General features: G+C 34.7%; 1 long non-coding RNA gene and 1 pseudogene across 12 annotated transcripts in view; one reads left to right on the forward strand and one right to left on the reverse strand.

Annotated features, from left to right (window-relative positions):
• LOC144284583 (uncharacterized) overlaps positions 1-22591 on the reverse strand; it is a 126540-nt gene that overhangs the window by 22172 nt on the left and 81777 nt on the right. The gene's annotated exons all lie outside the window — the stretch shown is intronic.
• Positions 9887-11076, forward strand: LOC144285107 (splicing factor 3B subunit 4 pseudogene; annotated as a pseudogene).

A 22591-nucleotide genomic window follows, 5' to 3' on the forward strand; every position in this document is an offset into this window, starting at 1 on the left:
TACCCTATTTGGATGCCTTTTATCTTTTTCTTAACTAGTTTCTCTGGCTCAGCCTTCAGTACATTGTTGAATAGAAGTTGACACTTCTAGAGTGGGCATCTTTGCCTTGTTCTTGATCATAGAATAAAAGATTTCAGTTTTATACCACTGACTGGTATGTCTCCTGTGGTCTATTCATGTTGCTTTTATTATACTGAGGTAATTTCCCTCTATCCCTAATTTGTTGGGTCTTTTCATAATGAAAAAGGTGTTGAATTTTGTTAAATGCTTTTTCTGCATTAGTTGATTTTAGTCCCTTATTCTCTGAATATGGTTTATCATATTGGCTTATTTAATGTATTGAACCATCTTTTTATCCCAGGAATAAATCCCACGTGATCATAGTTCATGACATTTTAATTGTGCTGTTGAATTTGATTAGCTTATATTTTGTTGAGGGGTTTTGGATCTGTATTCATCAGAGACATTAGCCTGTAGTTTTCTTCTCCTGTAGCTTCTTTGGCTTTGATATCAGGATAACATTAATCTTGTAAAATTAGTTTTGAAGTGCTTCCGTCTCTTCAGGTTTTCAGAAGAGTTTTAGAAGAATTGGTGTTAATAATTCTTTAAATGTACAATAGAATTCACCAGTGAAGCTGTCTGGTCCTGAGATTTTCTTATTGGGAGGTTTTTGATCACTAATTCAATCTCCTTATTAGTTTTAGTTCTGTTCAGATTTTCTGTTTTCACTATTCAGCCTTGGTAGAAGTTTATGTTTCTAGGAATTTATCCATTTCTTCTAGAGTACCCACCCAGTTTGTTGGCAAATAATTGTTCATGGTAGTCTCATAATCCTTTGTCTTTCAGTCATATCAGTTGCAATGTTGCCTTTTTAATTATTAGTGTATTTTTTTAGTCATTTAAAGGTTTGTCGGTCTTTGCAAAAAAAAAAAAATCAACTCTTACTATTGTCAATGATTCCCTATATTGTTAATTTCTGCTCAAATCTATTGTTTCCTTCCTCTGCTAATTTGGGCTTAATTTGTAATATTTCTTTTTCTAATTTATTGAGGTATAAAATTTTGTTTAGTTATCTTTTTCTTTTTTTCTTTTTTAAAATATTTTATTTCTTTATTCATGAGAGACACAGAGAGAAGGCAGAGACACAGGCAGAGGGAGAAGCAGGCTCCATGCAGGGAGCCTGAAGTGGGACTTAATCCTGGAACTCTGGGATCATGCCCTGAGCCAAAGGAAGATATTCAACTGCTGAGCCACCCAGGCATCTCATCTTTCTCTTTTTTTAATGTAGGTATTTAGTGCTATAATTTTCTCTTGGGGACCACTTTTGCTGCATACCATAAACTTTGATATATGTTTTTAATTTTTGTCTATGTTTCAAAATATTTTCTAATTTCCCTTTTAATTACTTTTTTTGGCCCCTTTATTGCCAAGAATGTGTTATTTAATTTTCACACATTTGTTAATTTTCTAGTTTTCTTTCTTTTATTGATTTCTAGTTTCATTTTATCATGATTGAAAAATGTACTTAATGAGATTTCAATCTTCTTAAATTTGTAAAGACTTTGATAAACTGACATGTGATATATCCTGAAGAATGCTCCATGTAAGCTTGAGATGAGTGTGTATTTTGTTGCTTTGGATGGAATGTTCCATATATATCCAATTAGGTTCATTTGGTTTATAATGGTCAGGTCCTTGGTTTCTTTATTAATCAACTGTCTGGAAGTTATGTTTATTCTTGCTCTTCTCTCTTTAGTTTTGTCAATATTTGTTTCGTATATTTAGATATATTTATGTTGGCTGTTTATATATTTATAATTTTTATATCTTCCAAGTAAATTGATAATTTTATCATAATATAATGTATTTCTTTATCTCTTGTGGCAGTTTTTGACTTAAAGTCTAATTTGTCTGATATGGGGCGCCTGGGTGGCTCAGCAGTTGAGTGTCTGCTCAGGGCATGATCCTGGAGTCCCAGGATCGAGTCCCACATCAGGCTTCCTGCATGGAGCCTGCTTCTCCCTCTGCCTATGTTTCTCTCTCCTCTCTGTGTGTCTCTCATAAATAAATAAATATCTTTTTTATAAAAAGTCTAATTTGTCTAAGTATGGTCATCTTTATTCTATTTTGGCTACCATTTTCATTTAATTTTTTTCCATTCTTTTTTAACTTTTAGCCTAGGTTTGCTTTTAAATCCACAAGGCAAAATCCCATGAGGGCAGCCCAGGGCGTGATCCTGGAGACCCGGGATGGAGTCCCACGTCGAGCTCCTTGCATGGAGCCTGCTTCTCCCTCTGCCTGTGTCTCTGCCTCTCTCTGTGTGTGTCTCTCATGAATAAATAAATAAAATCTTTAAAAATAAATACATAAATAAATAAATAAATAAATAAATAAATAAATAAATAAATCCACAATGAGTCACTTGCACTCAGCATTTAGCTGTATCTTATCCTTTTTTTAAAAAAATTCCATTCGGTTTATCTATGTCCTTTGACTTGGAGTTTTTATCCATTTATATTTGAAGTAATTATTGATAGAAACTTCCTATTGTCATTTTCTTCATTGTCTTTTGTCTGTCTTCTAGCCCATCTGTCCCTCCTTTCCTTAATTACTGTCTTCTTTTGTGTTTTATTGATTTGCTTTGTAGTGATTTGTTTTATTCCTATCATATTTTCCTCCATGTATCTTCTATAGGTATTAACTTTGTGGTAGCCATTGAGTTTATATAAAATATAGATATAATGATGTATTTTAAGATCTTGACTTCAATCACATACAAAATTTCTACACTTTTATTTCTTCCCGCCACATACTTTGTTATAGATGTAACGTATTGTGTCTTTTACATTGTAAATCCATTAACATACATTTATAATCACATTATTTTTGATCTCTGTAATTTATATACCAGAATTGAAAGTGATTTATGCACTGCTGTTACTATAGTACAATATTCTGTATTTGTCTATATACTTAATTTTACCAGAAAGCTTAACACTTTCATATACTTTAGTGTTCTTTTTAGTATTCTTTTATTTCAATTTGAAGGACTTCCTTTAACATTTTTGTAAAACAGGTCCAGTAGTGATGAACCCTGAGCTTTTATCTGGGAAGGTCCAGTTCTCTTTCAAATATAAAGAACAGTTTTTTTCCAATATTGTATTCTTTATTGGCAGGTTATCTTTTTTCTTTCAGCACTTTATATATATCACTTCCTTTTCATTGGCAAGTTTTTTACTGAAAAACCTACTCATTGTTTTATACGAGTTTATTTATGTTAAAAATCACCTTTCCTGCTTTCAAAATGATTCGTTTGTTTTTAAGTTTTGATAATTTGATTATAATGTGTTTTGGTGTGAAACACTTTTGATTTATCCAAGTTTAAGCCTTTTGGGCTTCTTGAACCACATGTCTATTCCCCAGATTTGGAAAATTTTTGCCTGCTTTACATTTCTTTATTAAAAAATTTTCAGATTCACTAAGGTATATTTGACAAGTAAAAATTATATATTTATAAATATATAAATTATATATTTATATTTATATAATATAAATTATATATTTATATTTATAAATTTATAAATTATATATTTAAAGTGTATAACGTGATCTTTTCATAATCATATCCCTTGTGAAATGATTATCCCAATTTAGCTAATTAACACATTCATCACCTCACATAATAACAATTTTTGTGTGTGTGGTAAGAAAATAAAATCAATTATCTTTGCAAAATTCACATATACAGGAGTCTATTATTAACTACACTACAGTCACCATCTTGTAGGTTAGTTCTCCAAAAACTTATTTATTCTGTATAACTGAAACTTTATACCCTTTGACTGACATCTATCCATTTCCTACATCCCTATGCCCCTGGAAACACCATTCTGCTCTCCGTTTTTATGAATTTGACTTATCTAGATTCTGCATTATAAGTGAGATCATGCAGCATTTCTCTTTCTATGCCTAACTTATTTCACTTAGCATAATTTCCTCAAAGTTTATTGATGTCATCACAAATGGCAGGATTTCCATCTTTCTTATGACTGAATTATATTTTCACATTTTCTTTATCCATTCAATGGACATTTAAGATTATTTTCATGACTTAGCTATTATAAAAATGCTGCAGTGAGGGACACGTGGGTGGCTCAGTGGTTGAGCGCATCTGCCTTTGGCTTGGGTCATGATCCTGGGGTCCTGGGATTGAATCCTGCATCAAGCTCCCCGCACTGAGCCTGCTTTTCCTTCTACCTATGTCTCTGCCTCTCTCTCTCTCTGTGTCTCTCATGAATAAATAAATAAAATCTTTTTAAAAATACTGCAGTGAACATAGGAGTGCTATATTTCTTCAAGATACTGATTTAATTTCCTTTGGATATATGCTGAGAATTGGGACTCTGGATCATCATTTAGTAATTCTATTTTTAAGTTTTTGAGGAATCGTCATATTGTTTTCTATAATGGCTGTGTCAAATTGCATTCTCACCAACAGTGAGCAAAGTTTATCCTTTCTCCATTCTTGCCAATGTTTGTTATCTTATGTCTTTCTTATAATTGCTATTTTAAGAGGTGTGAGGTGATATTTCATTGTGGTTTTGATTTGCCTTTCCCTGATTAATAGCAACATCTATCTTTTCATACACTTGTCCGTTTGTGTATCATCTTTAGAGAAATGTCTGTTCAGGCTCTTGTTCCATTTATTTTGTTGTCTTTTAGCTATCAAGTTGTTTGAGTTCCTTACTGAGTTTTGATATTAACCCTTTATACAGATATATGACCTAAAAGTATATTCTCGTATTCAGTAGGTTATCCTTTCACTCTGTGGATATTTTGTTGTTGTTGTTGTGCAAAAGTTTTTAGTTTGGTATAATCCCATTTATGTATGTTTGCTTTTGTGACCTGTGTGTTTTATGTCATATCCAAAAAAAAATCATTGTGAGGACCAATGTCAAGAAGTTTGCTTATGTTTTCTTCTAGCTTTTTATAGTTTCGGGCTGATGTTTAAGTGTTTAATCTAATTTGAATTGATATTTGGATATAATGGGCACTAATAGTCCAATTTCTTTCTCTGTGTGTGGATATTCAGATTCCCCAACCATTTATTGAAGAAATTATCTTTTCCCTATATTTTGTTCTTAGCACTCTTTTAAAAAAAAGAATTTATTTATTTATTCATGAGACACACACACACACACACACACACACACACACACACACACACGGGGCGAGACGCAGGCAGAGCAGGCAGAGGGAGTAGAAGGCTTCCTGCAAGGAGCCCAATGCAGAACTCGATTCCAGATGCCGGGATCACACCCTGAGCCAAAGGCAGATGCTCAACCACTGAGCCACTCAGGTGTCCCTTAGCACTCTCTTTGGTAAGCTGACCATGCATTCTATTCTATTCCATTAGGAAATATGTCTTTTTTATGCCAGTTTCATACTGTTTTGATTACTATACCTTTGTAATATAATTTGAAATCAGGAAATATTGTGCCTCCAGCCTTGTTCTTCTTTCTCAGGATTTGCTTTAGCTATTTGACTCTTTTGCAGTTCCATATGAATCTTATGGTTGTCTTTTCTATTTCTGTGAAGAATATCATTGATTTGATAGGGATTACATTGACTCTGTAGACTTCTTTGAATAGTATGAACATTTTAACAATATTAATTCTTCCAACCCAAAAACATGAGGTGTATTTCTATTTGTATCTTTTGTAATTTCCTTCATTAATGTTTTGTAATTTTCAGTGTATAAGGTTTTTTTCTTCTTCTTTGGTAATTTATTCTTAACTTTAAATATTTTTGTCAGTATTTTAAATGGTATGGTTTTCTTCTTTTCCTTTTCAGATAGTTCATTGTATACAGATATGCAACTAGTTTCTGATGCTACAAATTTGCTGAGTTTATTTAGTATAACATACTACTGAGTTTTATTAGTTCTAATAATTTTTTCTTGACTTTTCAAGGTTTTCCACATATGTGATCATCTCATCTGCAGAGTGAATTTTACTCAATTTGTATGACTTTCTTCTTTCTTTTCTTTCTTCTTTCTTTCTTTCTTTCTTTCTTTCTTTCTTTCTTTCTTTCTTCTTTCTTTCTTTCTTTCTTTCTTTCTTTCTTTCTTTCTTCTTTCTTTCTTTCTTTCTTTTTTTTTTCTTCCTTTTCTTCCTTGTTGCTCTTGCTAGGTCTTCCTATACTATATTGAATAGAAGTACTGATAGTGGGTACTCTTGCCTTGTCCTATATCTTAGAGTTAAAGCTTTTAGTTTTTCCCCACTGATTATATTATCTGTGGGATTTTCATATATGGCCTTTATTGTGTTATGGAAAACTCTTTCTATATCTAGTTTGTTGAAAGTTCTAATCATGAATAGATATTGAACTTTGTCAAAAGCTAAACTGAATCAAGAAGAAATAGAACACCTGAACAGACTAATAACAAATAAGGAGATTGAATCAATAATCAAAAGCCTCCTAACAATGAAAAGCCCAGGAACAGATGGTTTCTTGGGTAGACTCTTCCAAACATTTAAAAGAGAATTAATACAAACTCTTATTGCTATTACAAAAAATAGAAGAAAGCAGTTCCAAACTCATTTTATAACACAGGTATCACCCTGATACCAAAGCCAGAGAAAGACAACACAAGAAAAGAAAGCTACAGGCAAATATCCTTGATCAATATAGATATGAAAATTCTTAATATCACAGTGGCAGGTTGACTTCATTAGTACATTAAAAGGATTATACACCATGTCCAAATGGGATTTATTTCTTAGATGCAAATATATTTCAAAGTATGCAAATTAATTGATATGATATAACACATTAACAAATGAAAGAAAACATCACATGATCATCTTAATTAAGAAAAGACATTGGCCATTATTTTTCTCAGTCTTCCCCTTTCTCTCTCAACTTTCCTTTCGGGACTCTCTTTTTTTTTTATTTTAAAGACTTTATTTATTCATGAGGGACAGAGAGAGAGAGGCAGGGACACAGGCAGAGGGAGAAGCAGGTTCCCTTCAGGGTGCCTGATGTGGGACTTGATCCCAGGGCCCCAGGATCAATACCTGAGCCAAAGGCAGATGCTCAACCACTGAGACACCCAGGTGCCCCCTTTTGGGACTTCCATAAGGCATATATTGATCTATTTCATAAAGTCTCATAAATTCTTTAGGTTTTCCTCATTCTTTTTCATTATTTTTTGTTTTTGCTTCTCTAAGAGGATAATTCCAAATGTCCTTCCTGTCTTTGAGTTTGCTGACTCTCTCTTCTAGTTGATAGTCTATTTTACACCTTTCTAGTTAATTATTCAGTTTGGTTATTTTATTTTTCAGCTCCAAAGTTTCTGTATTTTTTCTATTTCTATTTGAAAATTTCTTACTCACAAATTGTTTTTCAGAACTCTGATTATCTTTATGATTATAATTTTGAGTTATTTGTTAGGTAATGATACCCCTTTTTCTTTGGTGTTGGTTTCTAGAAACTTATTTTGTTTCATTTGAGCCTTGTTCCCTTGTTCGTTTGTTTGTTTTAAATATCCCCAACAATGTTGATATCTGCATATGTGAAAAAAACAGTCCCTTTTCTCAGTTTCTATGGACTGGAATCATATATAGGAAGATTTCACCAACTAGCTTAGCTGGAGATTCTGGTAGACTTCTTTTTTTTTTTTTTTTAATTTTTATTTATTTATGATAGTCACAGAGAGAGAGAGAGGCAGAGACACAGGCAGAGGGAGAAGCAGGCTCCATGCACCGGGAGCCCGACGTGGGATTCGATCCCGGGTCTCCAGGATCGCGCCCTGGGCCAAAGGCAGGCGCCAAACCGCTGCGCCACCCAGGGATCCCTCTGGTAGACTTCTTAAAACTTTAAGTGGATCTATCTTTTCTCTAAACTTCTCCATGTAAATTCATAATTTACTGATTTTTTTTTTTTTCAGGACTATGTGATATCTTGCTCCCTCTGGTGTCTGTTATCTTGTGGTTCCTCTGGAGAAGCAGCACACTGCTAGTTCTTTTTGTTGTGTTTTCAGTGGTCCCCAGGCATCTAGAGTATATTACATCTTGTCAGTACTCAGAGACAGGCAAGACCGAAACCATTCCCTTGGGGACCTCCCTGAAAAGTCTGAATGTTAGATACATGTTTTATTTTTCTCTTTCCCTTTTACAAACTTTGACTCTTCCCTTTCCCAGAGAGAAGGAAGATTTGGGTGTTCTCACTTTCTCTGTGCTGAGCTAGGGGAAGTGCTTTGGCTAGTGCAAACTGCTGACTATGTTCTCAGTGTTCCCCACCTTGGGGCTCTTTCTATCAGTGTTCATACTCAGTCAATACAATAACCATTCCCTAAGGCACCCTCCTAAGTCGTCTGAAATTTGGACATATGGTTCAGTCCTCTCCTTCCCTTCTCAGGGATAGGCTGGGAATTCTAACTTTTGCCTAATTGTGTGGTAGTGAGTAGGGGGAAGAGATTATGATGAAGGTGCCACAAATAATTTATTGTCTTCATTTTGGCTCCCCCAGCCCTCCACCATCTCAGAACCTTTCAACAGGTTTCTGGATTTCTAACAAAAGAAATTGATCCATGTTGTTGAATCAACATATTTGTGAGGGCAAGAAGGGCCCAGGTTTCCCTTTTCTGCCTCTTGCTGATACATGTACAGCAACTTTGAGAAAAACAGAACTTTCCAAGACTGACCTAATAACGTATGGAAAATAACAACATATTTGTTAAATAAATTAAAACCGTAATTTGAAATTTCTCCATAAAATAAACCCTTTGGCCCACTCTGTCTTATTAGTATATTCTATGAAAAAATTAAAGCAAAAGAATATCAATCTTACCCAAACTCCTTCAGAGAATATAAGAAAAAGAAATACTTCTATGCTTATTTTTTAAAACCTATGTAATCTTGGTATCAAAATCTGGCAGTGACACTACAAGAAAAAAAAAACAAAAACAAAAGAGGGACACCTGGGTGGCTCAGTGGTTGGGCGTCTGCCTTTGGCTCAGGAGATGATCTTGGAGTCCTGGGGTCAAGTCCCACATTGGGCTTCCTTCATGGAGCCTGCTTCTCCCTCTGCCTATGTCTCTGCTTCTCTGTCTCTCTCTGTCTCTCATGAATAAGTAAATAAAATCTTAAAAAGAAAAGAAAGAAAACTAGAAAAAAAAAAAAGAAAGAAAACTCCAGAACATAAAATTTTAAATAATTAACAAAATATTAGCAAATGAAATCTAGTAATATATAATAAGAATAATATATTATGAGAATACACTTATCTTAATGAGCACTGAGTAATATATGGATATGCCAAATCACTATATTGTGCACCTGAACTAATATAACACTGTATGCTAACTATACTGGAATAAAAATTTAATAAAGAAAGAAAGAGGAAAAAATTAAAAATGCATATTATGAACAAGACAGATTTAGCCTAGGAATGAAAGATAGCTATAACATTCAAGAATATTGTATTCTTAATAAAGTATTAAGTAGGGGATCACTGCCTGGAGACGGCGGGAGCTCTTTCGCCATGGTGGCGGGGCCGATCTCCGAGCAGAACCAGGATGCCACTGTCTACTGGACTGGATGAGAAGGTTAGCGAACCCCTGGTGTGGGAGCTTTTTCTCCAGGCAGGGCCAGTAGTCAACACCCACATGCCAAAGGATAGAGTCGCAGGTCAGCACCAAGGCTACGGCTTTGTGGAATTCCTGAGTTAGGAAGATGCTGACTATGCCATTAAGATCATTAACAAAAAAAGAAAAAAAAAAAAAAGATCATTAACATGATCAAACTCCATGAGAAGCCAATACGAGTGAACAAGGCATCGGCTCACAAGAACCTGGACGTGGGGGCCAACATCTTCATTGGCAATGGACCCAGAGACTGATGAGAAGCTGCTTTATGATACTTTCAGCGCCTTCGGGTTCATCTTACAAACCCCTAAGATTATGCGGGACCCTGATACAGGCAACTCCAAAGGTTATGCCTTTATTAATTTTGCTTCATTTGATGCTTCGGATGCAGCTATTGAGGCCATGAACTGGCAGTATCTCTGTAATCGCCCCATCACTGTGTCCTATGCCTTCAAGAAGGACTCGAAGGGGGAGCGCCACGGCTCAGCAGCTGAACTTCTAGCAGCCCAGAGCCCACTCTCCCAGGCTGACCGCCCTCATCAGCTGTTTGCATCTGCAAACCCCCTCCGCCTTCAGCCCCCAATCCTGTAGTATCATCGTTGGGGTCTGGGCTCCCTCCACCAGGCATGCCTCCTCCTGGGTCCTTCCCACCCCCAGTGCTGCCTCCTGGAGCCCTTCCACCTGGGATACCCCCAGCCATGCCTCCGCCACCTATGCCACCCCGTGCTGGAGGACACGGTCCACCATCAGCAGGAACCCCAGGGGCTGGACATCCTGGACATGGACACTTGCATCCTCACCCATTCCCACCGAGTGGGATGCCCCATCCAGGGATGTCTCAGATGCAGCTGGCCCACCATGGCCTTCATGGCCTAGGACACCCACATGCTGGGCCCCCAGGCTCTGGGGAGCAGCCACCACCCCGACCACCACCTGGAATGACTCATCCTGGACCTCCTCCAATGGGCTTGCCCCCTCGAGGGCCTCCGTTTGGATCTCCCATGGGTCACCCAGGTCCCATGCCTCCACATGGGATGCGTGGACCTCCTCCACTAATGCCTCCTCATTGATACACTGGGCCTCCACGACCCCCACCCTACGGCTACCAGCGGGGGCCCCTATCTCCACCCAGACCCACCCCCCGGCCTCCAGTTCCCCCTCGTGGCCCACTCCAAGGCCCTCTTCCTCAATAATTTCTAATTCTCTCACCTCCTGTTCTATCTTCCTAATATCTTTTCAATTCCTTGGACCAATCAGATTTGCTGTAGCTCCCTAGAGCTAAGGCACTAATCCCTCTCAGGTCTTTATTTTATTTTTTTTTCAGTGTAATTTTCACAGGAGGTTTTATTATTGTTTCTATGTTGGTCCTAAGTGTTTTGCAAATGCACAGAGAAAATAAAACTAAACTTCTTGTTTAAAAAAAATAATAAAGTATTAAGTAGAAAGCAATGTAGCCTATTCCATGAATTTCAAAATATGTTCATAAAGGCTCAAAACCAATAAAAAAATTCATTCCACTCATGATAGAAAAAACTTCAATAAGTAAATAATATTATATATGTGTGTGTATATATGTGTGTGTATATGTGTATACATACACATATATATTCTGATATTCAAATATTGATTGCTTTTCCCTAGCTCTAAAACAAAGCAAGGACATGGGCTCCATCTATTCTATACATTGCTGTCATAGAGGAATTAAGTAATGTACTAAATTAGACAGGTGAATCAAACCAGAGAATTAAATAATATTTCTTTGCCTATGACATAATTGTATATGCAGAATATCTAAAAGAGTATGCAAAGTGCTTATTGGAACAATTAAGTGAATTTGAAAAGGTCAAGGAATAGCATGTAGAAATCAGTCATACTTACATACAAGAAAATGATTTTAAAGGACATTATTGTCCTTTTCAACAAGGGTATTGGGAAAATTGGACAGCCACATGTAGAAAAATGAAACCAGATCATTTCCACACCATATACAAAAATAGACTAAAAATGAATGAAAGATCTAAATGTGAGATAGGAATCCATCAAAATTCTAGAGGCAAACATAGCAACCTTTATGATCTTGCACAACAACTTCTTATTAGATACATCAGTAAAAGCAAGGGAAGCAAGGGCAAAAATGAACTATTGAGATTTCATCAAGATAATAAGCTTTTGCACAGTAAAGAAAAAAAGACAGCCAACAGAATGTGAGAAGATTTTTGCAAATGACATATCAGATAAAAGGATGGTATCCAAAATCTATAAAGAACTCATCAAACTCAAAACCCAAGGAATAAATAATCCAGTCAAGAAATGGGCAGAAGATACGAACAGACATTTCTCCAAAGACGTCATTCAAATTGCCAACAGACACAAGAAAAAACGTTCCACATCATTCAGTACCAGGGAATTACAAATCAAAAACACAATAAGATACCACCTCACGTCAGTGAAGATGGCTAAAATTAACAAGTCAGGAAAGGACAGATGCTGGCGAAGATGTGGAGAAAGGGGAACCCTCCTACTGTTGGTGGGAATGCAAGTTGGTACAGTATGGCTATTCCTTAAAAATTTGAAAATAGAGCTACCCTATGACCCAGCAATTGCACTACTGGGCATTTACCCCATATCCATAAATGTAGTGATCCAAAGGGACACCTGCAACCCAATATTTATAGCATCAATGCCCATAATAGCCAAACTATGGAAAGAGCCCAGATGCCCATTGACAGATGAATTAATAAAGAAGATGTGGTATATATACACAATGGAATATTACTCAGTCAACATAAAAATTAAATCTTGTATTTGCAATGATGTGGATGGAACTAGAGGATATTATGTTAAGCAAAATAAGTCAATCAAAGAAAGACAATTATAATACGATCTCACTCATATATGGAATTTAAGAAACAAAACAGAGGATCATAGGGAAGAGAGGAAAAAATAAAACAAGACAAAATCAGAGAGGGAAACAAACCATAAGAGACTCCTAATCATAGGAAACAAACTGAGGGTTACTGGAGGGGAGGGGGTAAATGGATGATGGACCTAAGGAGGGGGCACGTGATATAATGAGCACTGGGTACTATATAAGGCTGGTGACTCAGTGACTTCTACCTCTGAAACCAATAATATATTTTAATTAATTGAATTTGAATAAAATTTTTAAAAAGATTATTCAAGACTTCCACAGTAAATTCTAAGGGAATAGAAGGGAAGGGAGAAGAAATGGGTAAGAAATATCAGAAAGGGAGACAGAACATAAAGACTCCTAACTCTGGGAAACGAACTAGGGGTGGTGGAAGGGGAGGAGGGCGGGGGGTGGGGGTGAATGGGTGATGGGCACTGAGGGGGGCACTTGACAGGATGAGCACTGGGTGTTATTCTGTATGTTGGCTAATTGAACACCAATAAAAAAATAAATTTATTATAAAAAAAAATTAAAATAAATAAATAAAATGTGATGTGAAGATGAAAAAAAAGTTTTTTAGACAACTTGAATAAATAACTAAATTGATGGATATATATTTATATTCATAAATTATGAGACTCAGTGTAAGTTATAAATTCCTTTCTAATTGATCTAAAGATTCAATGCAATGATAATCAATAACCAAGTAGGCCTTTGATTCTACTTTTGAAAAATAAAAATGCACAGGATTTGGAATAACCAAAAAATCCATTTAAAAAAAGCCATTTCAACAAATGATGTTGGAACAACTGAATATTCATATACCAAAAAAATTAAAAAGAAAGAAAAGATTTTTATTCAATAATATAAAAATTAATTGAAGGCAGATCATAAAACAAAATACAAACACTATAAAATTTTCTAGCAGAAAACAAACTACTCTTCATGAACTCTGTGTAGGCAGTTTTCTTAGATATAACACTGAAATTTCCCAAACATGAAAAAAAAAGCTGATATATTGATTTTTAAAGTTAAAAATCATTCATCAAATAAACCATGAAGAAAGTAAAAAAAAAAAAAAAAAAAAAAAAAAAAAGCAAGCCAAAGATTGGATACATGTACCTGAAATGGTATTTGTATCCAGAATGAATCCAAAACTCCTACAAGTCAATAATAAAAATTAAATCAGGACAGCCTGGGTGGCTCAGTGGTTTAGTGCTGCCTTCAGCCCAGGGTGTGATCCTTGAGACCTGGGATCGAGTCCCACTTTGGGTTCCCTGCATGTAGCCTGCTTCTCCCTCTGCCTGTGTTTCTGCCTCTCTCTCTCTCTCTCTCTCTCTCTTTCTCTCTCTCATAAATTAATAAAATATTAAAGAAAAAAATCAAATCACATTTAAAAAAATTTTACCAAGTCTTGAATAATCAGCACATCAGGAAAGTTATCTGAATAGCAATTATTATCCTAAAGAAAATGCAAATTGAATCCACATTGTGATATCACAGCTACTAAAATAGCAAGGAAAATGGCAAGAATGTGGGGCAACTACATATTTCAGAATTTTTAAAAAATTTTTTTATTAGAGTCCAATTTGCCAATATATAGCGTAACACCCAGTGCTTATCCTGTCAAGTGCCCCTCTCAGTGCCTGTCACCCAGTCACCCAATCCCCTGCCCACCTCCCTTTCCACCACTCCTTGTTCATTTCCCAGAGTTAGGTGTGTCTCATGTTCTGTCAACCTCAGTGATATTTCTCACTCATTTTATCTCCTTTCCCCTTTATTCCCTTTCACTATTTTTTATATTCCCCAAAGAATGAGACCATATAATGTTTGTCCTTCTCTGATTGACTTACTTCACTCAGCATAATACCCTCCAGTTCCATCCACATTGAAGCAAACGGTGAGTATGTGTTGTTTCTAGTGGCTGAGTAATGTTCCATTGTGTACATATACCTCATTTATCCATTCATCTTTTGATGGACACCGAGGCTTCTTCCACAGTTTGGCTATTGTGGACATTGCTGCTATAAACATTGGGGTGCAGGTGTTCCAGCATTTCACTGAATTTGTATCTTTGGGGTAAATCCCAAGTAGTGCAATTGCTGGGTTGAAGGGCAGTTTTATTTTTAACTCTTGAAAAGACCCTGAATAGCCAGGGGAATATTAGAAAAGAAAACCAGAGCCGGGGGCATCACAATGCCAGATTTCAGATTGTACTACAAAGCTGCGATCATCAAGACAGTGTGGTACTGGCACAAAAACAGACACATAGATCAATGGAACAGAATAGAGAACCCAGAAATGGGCCCTCAACTCTATGGTCAACTAATATTCGACAAAGCAGGAAAAACTATCCACTGGAAAAAGGACAGTCTCTTCAATAAATGGTGCTGGGAAAATTGGACAGCCATGTGCAGAAGAATGAATCTAGACATTCTTACACCATACACAAAGATAAACTCAAAATAGATGAAAGATCTAAATGTGAGACATATTTCAGAATGTTGATGAAAATGTAAAATAGAAAACCACCTTGGAAAATTATGTAACAGTTTCCGTAAGATATTACATAACAATTCCCCTCTTAGCCAAGTATCTAAGAAAAATTAGTTCACATGTCCACACGAAGATATGGAAAAATGTTTATTGAAGCTTTACTCATACTTGTCAAAAGATGGAAATAAATTAAATTCATGGACATGGAAAAATGTTTATTGAAGCTTTACTCATACTTGTCAAAAGATGGAAATAAATTAAATTCTTACTAATGATTAAGGAGAATGGTTAAAGAACAAATTTGGTGTATTTATGTAACGAAAATTATTGAGCAATAAGAAGAACAAATTGTTAATAATGCAACATGGATGAACCCCAAAATATTATGCTGTGTGAAAGAAGCCATATCCCTAAGTATACATATTTTATGATTCCATTTGTATCAACTTTAAGACAAGACACAACAAATCTACAGTGATAAAAATTAAAATAGTAGCTGACTGTGTGAGAAGGGATTGAAAAGAGGCAAAGGGAACATTCTAAATTATGTAAATGTTCTCTATCTTAATTTATGAGATAGTAAATCTTATTAATCTTATAATGTAAACTTGTTATTCATTCTGTCAAAGGCTCCTTGAATACCAGCATCTGCCCTGTTTTTTTGTTTGTTTGTTTTTGTTTTTGTTTTTGCCCTGTTTGTTCTGAACTTATATCTAGCTATTTCCCATTTTGGGGTATCCATCCTCAATATGTGTGTTGAAGTAATAAATCTCATGATGCCTTGTCTATTTTTTCCTTTTCCTTTTTTCCACATTGATCCAGTTACATTCAAATTATCCAATGTGTTGGGCACCTGGGTGACTCAGTGGTTGTCTGCCTTTGGGTCAGGGTGTGATTCCAGGGTCCTGGTATCAAGTCCCCCATTGGGTTCCCTGTGGGGAGTCTGCTTCTCCCTCTGCCTATATCTCTGCCCCTCTATCTGTGCCTCAAATAAATAGATAAATAAATAAATAAATAAATAAATAAATAAATAAATAAATAAAATCTTTTAAAAATAATTATCCAATGTGAATGCTTCCAAGGTACTACAAACTACATCACTCATGATAGTAAAGGCATTTGCCCATTGCCCATCTGGTTCTTCCTTGAATACTGTGATCAAACTTCGGGCTTTTGGTGACTGTGTCCATCTGGACCTATTTGCCCTCTTTTTTTAGAATCTGTGAGTAATTAAAATTAAATCTTTTACTTTTATATGCCTTTCAGAGTGTAATCTCACAGCTGCATTGGAATGGCTTTTAAGTAACCCACAAGGGGGAGTCACTCTTCCATTTACAACACAAAACTTTAATTTAAAATTTATGTACTTTCCTGTATATGAACGATATACCTATTAAGTTTTGTTTCCATATGAAATTAAGTATTGAAAAAATAGTGTTCAAGTGTGCTTACAAATTTTTAATGTAAATAACTGCTATTTCATTCCTGACTTTATTTGCAATTATGTTATAATAAAAAGTTATAAGTATAATTGTGGTTCTCTGAATACATTAATTGCTTATTCATGAACATATATAATGTATATAGTTTTTATAATATTTTTTCTAAATTATATATACTTAATTTAGTTTAGTACCGCCTTCAGCCCAGGGTGTGATCCTGGAGACCCAGTATTGAGTCCCGCGTTGGGCTCCTTGCATGGAGCCTGCTTCTCCCTCTGGCTGTGTCTCTGCCTCTCTTTCTCACATGAATAAACAAATAAAATCCAAAAAAACGCTCTAATAATAAAAATGTGATATTTTATATTTTATCTATTTTCTTTTATTTTTCTAAAAAAGATTGTATTGTATTTTTCAAAAGTAAACGCTTTATATGATTGAAAATAAAAAAGATATCTAGTCCTTTACCATAAATAATTTGAGAAGTATTTATCTACAACAAACTATTGCATAAGAATTAGCATAGAAAATATTAAGAACTACAGATCAATGAGTAACCAGAAACATCTCCAATCAAAATTAGCCAAAAGACACAATTCTTTCACAGAGTAGAAAATACAGCTTGTCTTAAACATCTGAATAGATGATTAACCTCACTAGCGATCTGAATAGATAGTTATTCTCACCAGCAAAGTTCAAAAAAAAAAAGCTCTAAAAAGATTGCATGTCATATGATTCCAATTATCTGACATTCTGGAAAAGGCAAAAGTATGAAGCAATAAAAAGATTAGTGGTTGACAGAAGTGTGGTTGACAGAGTGATGGACACTTTTGATTATATATTTATTGAAATCCATGGAATGAACAACATAAAGAATAAACCCTAATAATCTTTTTATTTATTTATTTGTTTGCTTGTTTATTTATTTATTTATTTATGTTTTACCACCTCAATTTTATTTTTATTTTTTTAAAATAAATTTATTTTTTATTGGTGTTCAATTTGCCAACTTAAAAAATAACACCCAGTGCTCATCCCGTCAAGTGCCCCCCTCAGTGTCCGTCACCCATTCACCCCCACCCCCCCAATCATCTTTTTAAAAATATTGTATTTATTCATTCATGAGTGACACACAGAGAGAGGCAGAGACACAGGCAGAGGGAGTAGCAGGCTCCCTACAGGGAGCCCAATGTGGGACTCCATCCCAGGACTCCAGTATCATGCCCTGGGCTGAAGGCAGACACTCAACTGCTGAGCCACCCAGGCATCCCAAAACCCTAATCACCTTTAACAAAGGCACTAGACCAATGCACAACATAAATAATAGGGAAACAGTATGGAATCGGATAGAATTGGGGAGAGGGGATATGTGGGAACTCTGCTGTTTCTGATCAATTCTTCATTAAACCTAATTCTGCTCCAAAAAATGAAATATGAGTTTAAAAAGGACATACACACAAAGAAATACAATTTTACATTAGCCAGATGGGCAAAAGTGAAAATTGCAAACACTAACAAATATTTGATGAGGTTGAAATATATCTCAACAAAAATATGATTAGATATTTTCACACACTATTGGTTGGAAAATGTTCTGGAAATATTATCTTGTAGAAAATGGCACATTCTCATCTTTATATTCAATAGTTCACCTCTTCCACGTGTATATCTTTTTTTTTTCCACATGTATATCTTTGGTCATCTTCAGTCAAGTGCAAGTTTTGCCCTTGGGGGACATTAGGCAATGGTGGGAGATATTTTTGGCTATTAAAATTAGACAGAGAAGGCACTATTGGCATCAAGTGTTTAGAGGCCAGGGATGCTGTTAGACACAGCTCCACACCAAACCAACAGAGACTCAGCCCAAATGTGAATGAGACAAAGGTTGAAAAATTCTGCTTTAGATCAACACTTTTATAGATTCACTGGATTTTTGCAACATTGTTCTTCATAGCAAAAACAAGTAAACAAATAATTTAAAAGAAACAAAAATCTAGAAATAGCACTTATGTACAGAAACATGAAAATGAGTGAAGTGTAACATATTTATAAATTGAATGCAATAAGGCAGTGAAATTTAATGACAAACATATCAATATGGATGAATGCTACAAAGATAATGATCGTTGAAAAAAAGAAACTGTGAAACATGCAATAGAATATCATTTTCACAATTTTCAAAAACAAGTAATAGTAAACAACACATGGTTTAAAATTACATGCAAACTTTGTAAAACTAAAAAAAATGAAAGTAATAATTAAAAAATGCATTCATATTTATTCAGGTCCTCTGCCCATTTTATTAATCATATTATTTGATGTTCAAACATATTGAACATATATGATGTTCATATCATATTTTTGATATTCAATTGTATAATTTCTCTATATATTTTGGATATTTAGACCTTAACAGATATATCATCTCCCATTCAGAAGATTGCCTTTTTGTTTTGTTGATGGTTTTCCTCACTGTGTAGAGCTTTTTATTTTGATGTAGTCTCAATAGTTTATTTTTGCTTTTGTTTCTCTTGCCTTAGAAGACATATCTAGAAAAATGTTACTAGGAACAGTAAGAGAAATTACTGCCTGTGCTCTCTTTTGGGATTTTTATAGTTTCAGGTCTCACATTTACATATTTAATCCATTTTGAGTTTATTTTTGTGTATGTTGTTAGAAAGTGGTACAGTTTCATTCTTTTACACATAGCTGTCTTATTTCTGCAGCATCCTTTATTAAAGAGACTGTGTTTTCTCTACTGTATATTCTTTCTTCCTTTGTCATGATAATTGTGGGTTTACTTCTGGATGCTCTACTCTATTGCATTGATCTAGGTGTCTATTTTTGTGCCAGTGCCATACTATTTTTATTACTATAGCTTCATGGTATATCTTGAAATCTGGTATTGTGATAAGGAAGATGTGGTACACACACACACACACACACACACACACACAAAGGAATATCATGTAGCCATAAAAAAGGACGAGATCATGCCATTTATGACAACATAGATGGACCTAGAGGCTATAATGTTAAGTGAAATAGACTTGAGAAAGACAGATACTATATAATTTCACTCATGTGTGGAATCTAAAAAAGTGAATATACAAACAAAAAGCAGAATTAAACATAAAAATATGGTGAAGAAACTGGTGGTTCCTAGAGGGAAGCATGGTAGGGGGTGGGCAAAATAGGTGAAAGGGAGTGGGAGAGATACAGGCTTCCAGCTATGCAATGAATAAGTCATGGAAATAAAAGACACATCATAAGGAATATAGTCAATGATGTTGTAACAGACAGTAGGTAGCTATACTTGTGGGGAGTGTAACATATAAACTAGTTGAATCACTATGCTGTACAATGAGACTAATGTAACATGTGTCAACTATGCTCAACAAGTTTAATAGAAAAAATCAACACACATGCATTCAAGATGCTGTTTCTCTGAAATAGGAATGAGAGTCGCAAGGAATGTGATTGAAAAAAAGCATCCAATTTGGGTATTTGGTGATGTTCTATTTCTATAGGTCTGTTTTTTTATTATTTATTATAATTTAAAGATAATCTTTTTAAAAATTTTTATTTATTCATGACAGAGAGAGAGAGAGAGAGAGAGAGAGGCAGAGACACAGGCAGAGGGAGAGAGAGAGAAGCAGGCTCAATGCAGGGAGTCTGATGTGGGACTTTATCCCGGGCCTCCAGGATCACACCCCGAGCTGAAGGTGGCGCCAAACCGCTGGGCCACCAGGGCTGCCCTAAAGATAATCTTTATATGTTCTCTTGTCTTTACCAACATTTCATGATAAAAATATTTAAAATGTAAAATAATAATAATAATAATAATAATAGTGAAAGATACAGTGATAAGTAAAAAGATTTTCTCAACAATATGTTCCTGAGCCCAGTGTTTATATATTTACTTCTCACAATACTTGGTTTCTTTTATACTCTTGACCTCTATGCAAAATATTATAGGATCTATTCGGTAGAATATTTAGATGGTTGAGTTGACAACCTGGCATTCCTCTTGACATGAGAATCAATTAATGAACTCAGATACTTCCACAGATGCGTTTATGAATTGATTTTAAAAATTAAGTGATAATTTCCTATTGTCTCAGAATTTTGGTTGAAGCTCAAAGCAGAGGATAATGTTCAATTAAATTCATGATAATTCTAATTCACAAAAATCATCTCCTGGAAATTCATGTAACTTGTTAAACCCAAGAATGAAAGAAAATAAACAAACAAATAAAAACAATGTCTTATAATCTCTTATGAGAGGCTCCATAGCATAATGGTTTTAAAAGTATGGACTCGGGGTCCCTGGGTGGCGCAGTGGTTTGGCGCCTGCCTTTGGCCCAGGGCGTGATCCTGGAGACCCGGGATCGAATCCCACGTCGGGCTCCTGGTGCATGGAGCCTGCTTCTCTCTCTGCCTCTCTCTCTCTCTCTCTCTCTCTGTTACTATCATAAATAAATAAAAATAAATAAATAAATAAAAGTATGGACTCTGGTTAAACTCAAATCTTGTCTTTCCACTTATTTTGTGAACTTGACACAACTACGTAAATCCTGCATGTCTTATATTTCTCATTAGGAAGAAGAGAATAGCATACATACCTTTTAGGATGATTGCAAAGATGACGAGTTAGCATTTATAAAGTGTTTAGAAAAAAGTTACTTAAGCATTTCATAATTAAAATATTGATGACTTTTTGATTTACATGGCATTTTTTCAAAAAAAAATTAAGAAAACACATATTTACTCCATATAGTTTGCACTTCTTTTTAGTTAAAATTTGCAACAACAAAAAAGTGGTTCATACTCTCACGTGAATACTAATGCATTTGAATTAACTGTAGCATTGTAGTGATGTTCCCTTTTTTATTTGTGACATTAGATATCTGCATCTTAATTTTTTCTTTATTATTTTTATCAGGGGTCATATTTTTTCAAATATATGTAAATATTTTTCTATCTCATTAATGTCTTCACTTATTTCCTTTCAAATTATTTTTTCTTTTACACTTTTTTTGATATTAATGAATTATTTTTCCAAAATCATGCAATGGATGCAGTCTTTTTAAAAATAATTTATGCATTGCAGATTATACATTTCCCTCTCAACATGCCTTTAGCTGCATCCTAGAAATTTTTTTTACCATTATTCAAGTCAAAATAGTTTCTATTTTCCATTTTCATGTTTTTTTTAATCTATGAATTGTATAAACATATGTCTTCATTTTCAAACATACAGGAATTTTCCAGTTAACTTTTTGTTATTTATTTTACCTTGGTTAAAAATATATTCTGTAGAATTTAATCTTATTACATTTTTGAGACTTGATTATGGACCTGCATATACATATATGGTCAATTTTTGTAAATATTCCAATATATTTGAAAATAATATGTATTTTGAAATTGATAAGTTTGATATTTTATACATCTTAATTAGTTCAAGTTCATTAATCCTGATTTTAAAATTGATTATATGTTTAATGATTTGGGGTTAACTATTCTGTTAGTGAGCTTTTATCTATTTTTTTAAAGATTTTATTTATTTATTAATGTGAGACACACACAGAGAGAGAGAGAGAGGGGCAGAGACACAGGCACGGGGACTTGATCCTAGGACTCCAGGATCACGCCCTGGACCCAAGGCAGGCACCAAACCGCTGAGCCACCCAAGGATCCCCAGTGAGCTTTTAAATTTAAAAAATTTGCAAGGTAATTATGGGTTTATCTCTCTGTCTTTTGTATTCCATCTCCATCCGTTTTTGCTTTACATGGTTTGAGATCATATTATTTAATGTATAGAAAATGTAGTATTGTTGTATCTTCCTAGTAAATTAAACACTTTGTGTTATAAAGTATTTCCCTTTTATCTCTGTGATTGTTTTATGTCAACTTGGTCTAGCTATAGTACCCACTTATTCACTTGAACATTAATATAAGTTGTTGTAAAATATTTTGCAGATGTTAATACCTATAATTAGTTGGCTTTAAATAATAGAGATTAAGTGTGATAACTTTAGTTGGCCTCATCGAATCAGTTGTAAGGACATAGAAGCAAAAACCTAGGTTTCT

The sequence above is a fragment of the Canis aureus genome, chromosome 15 (assembly GCF_053574225.1).
Source record: "Canis aureus isolate CA01 chromosome 15, VMU_Caureus_v.1.0, whole genome shotgun sequence".
In the NCBI taxonomy this organism is placed as follows: Eukaryota; Metazoa; Chordata; class Mammalia; order Carnivora; family Canidae; genus Canis; species Canis aureus.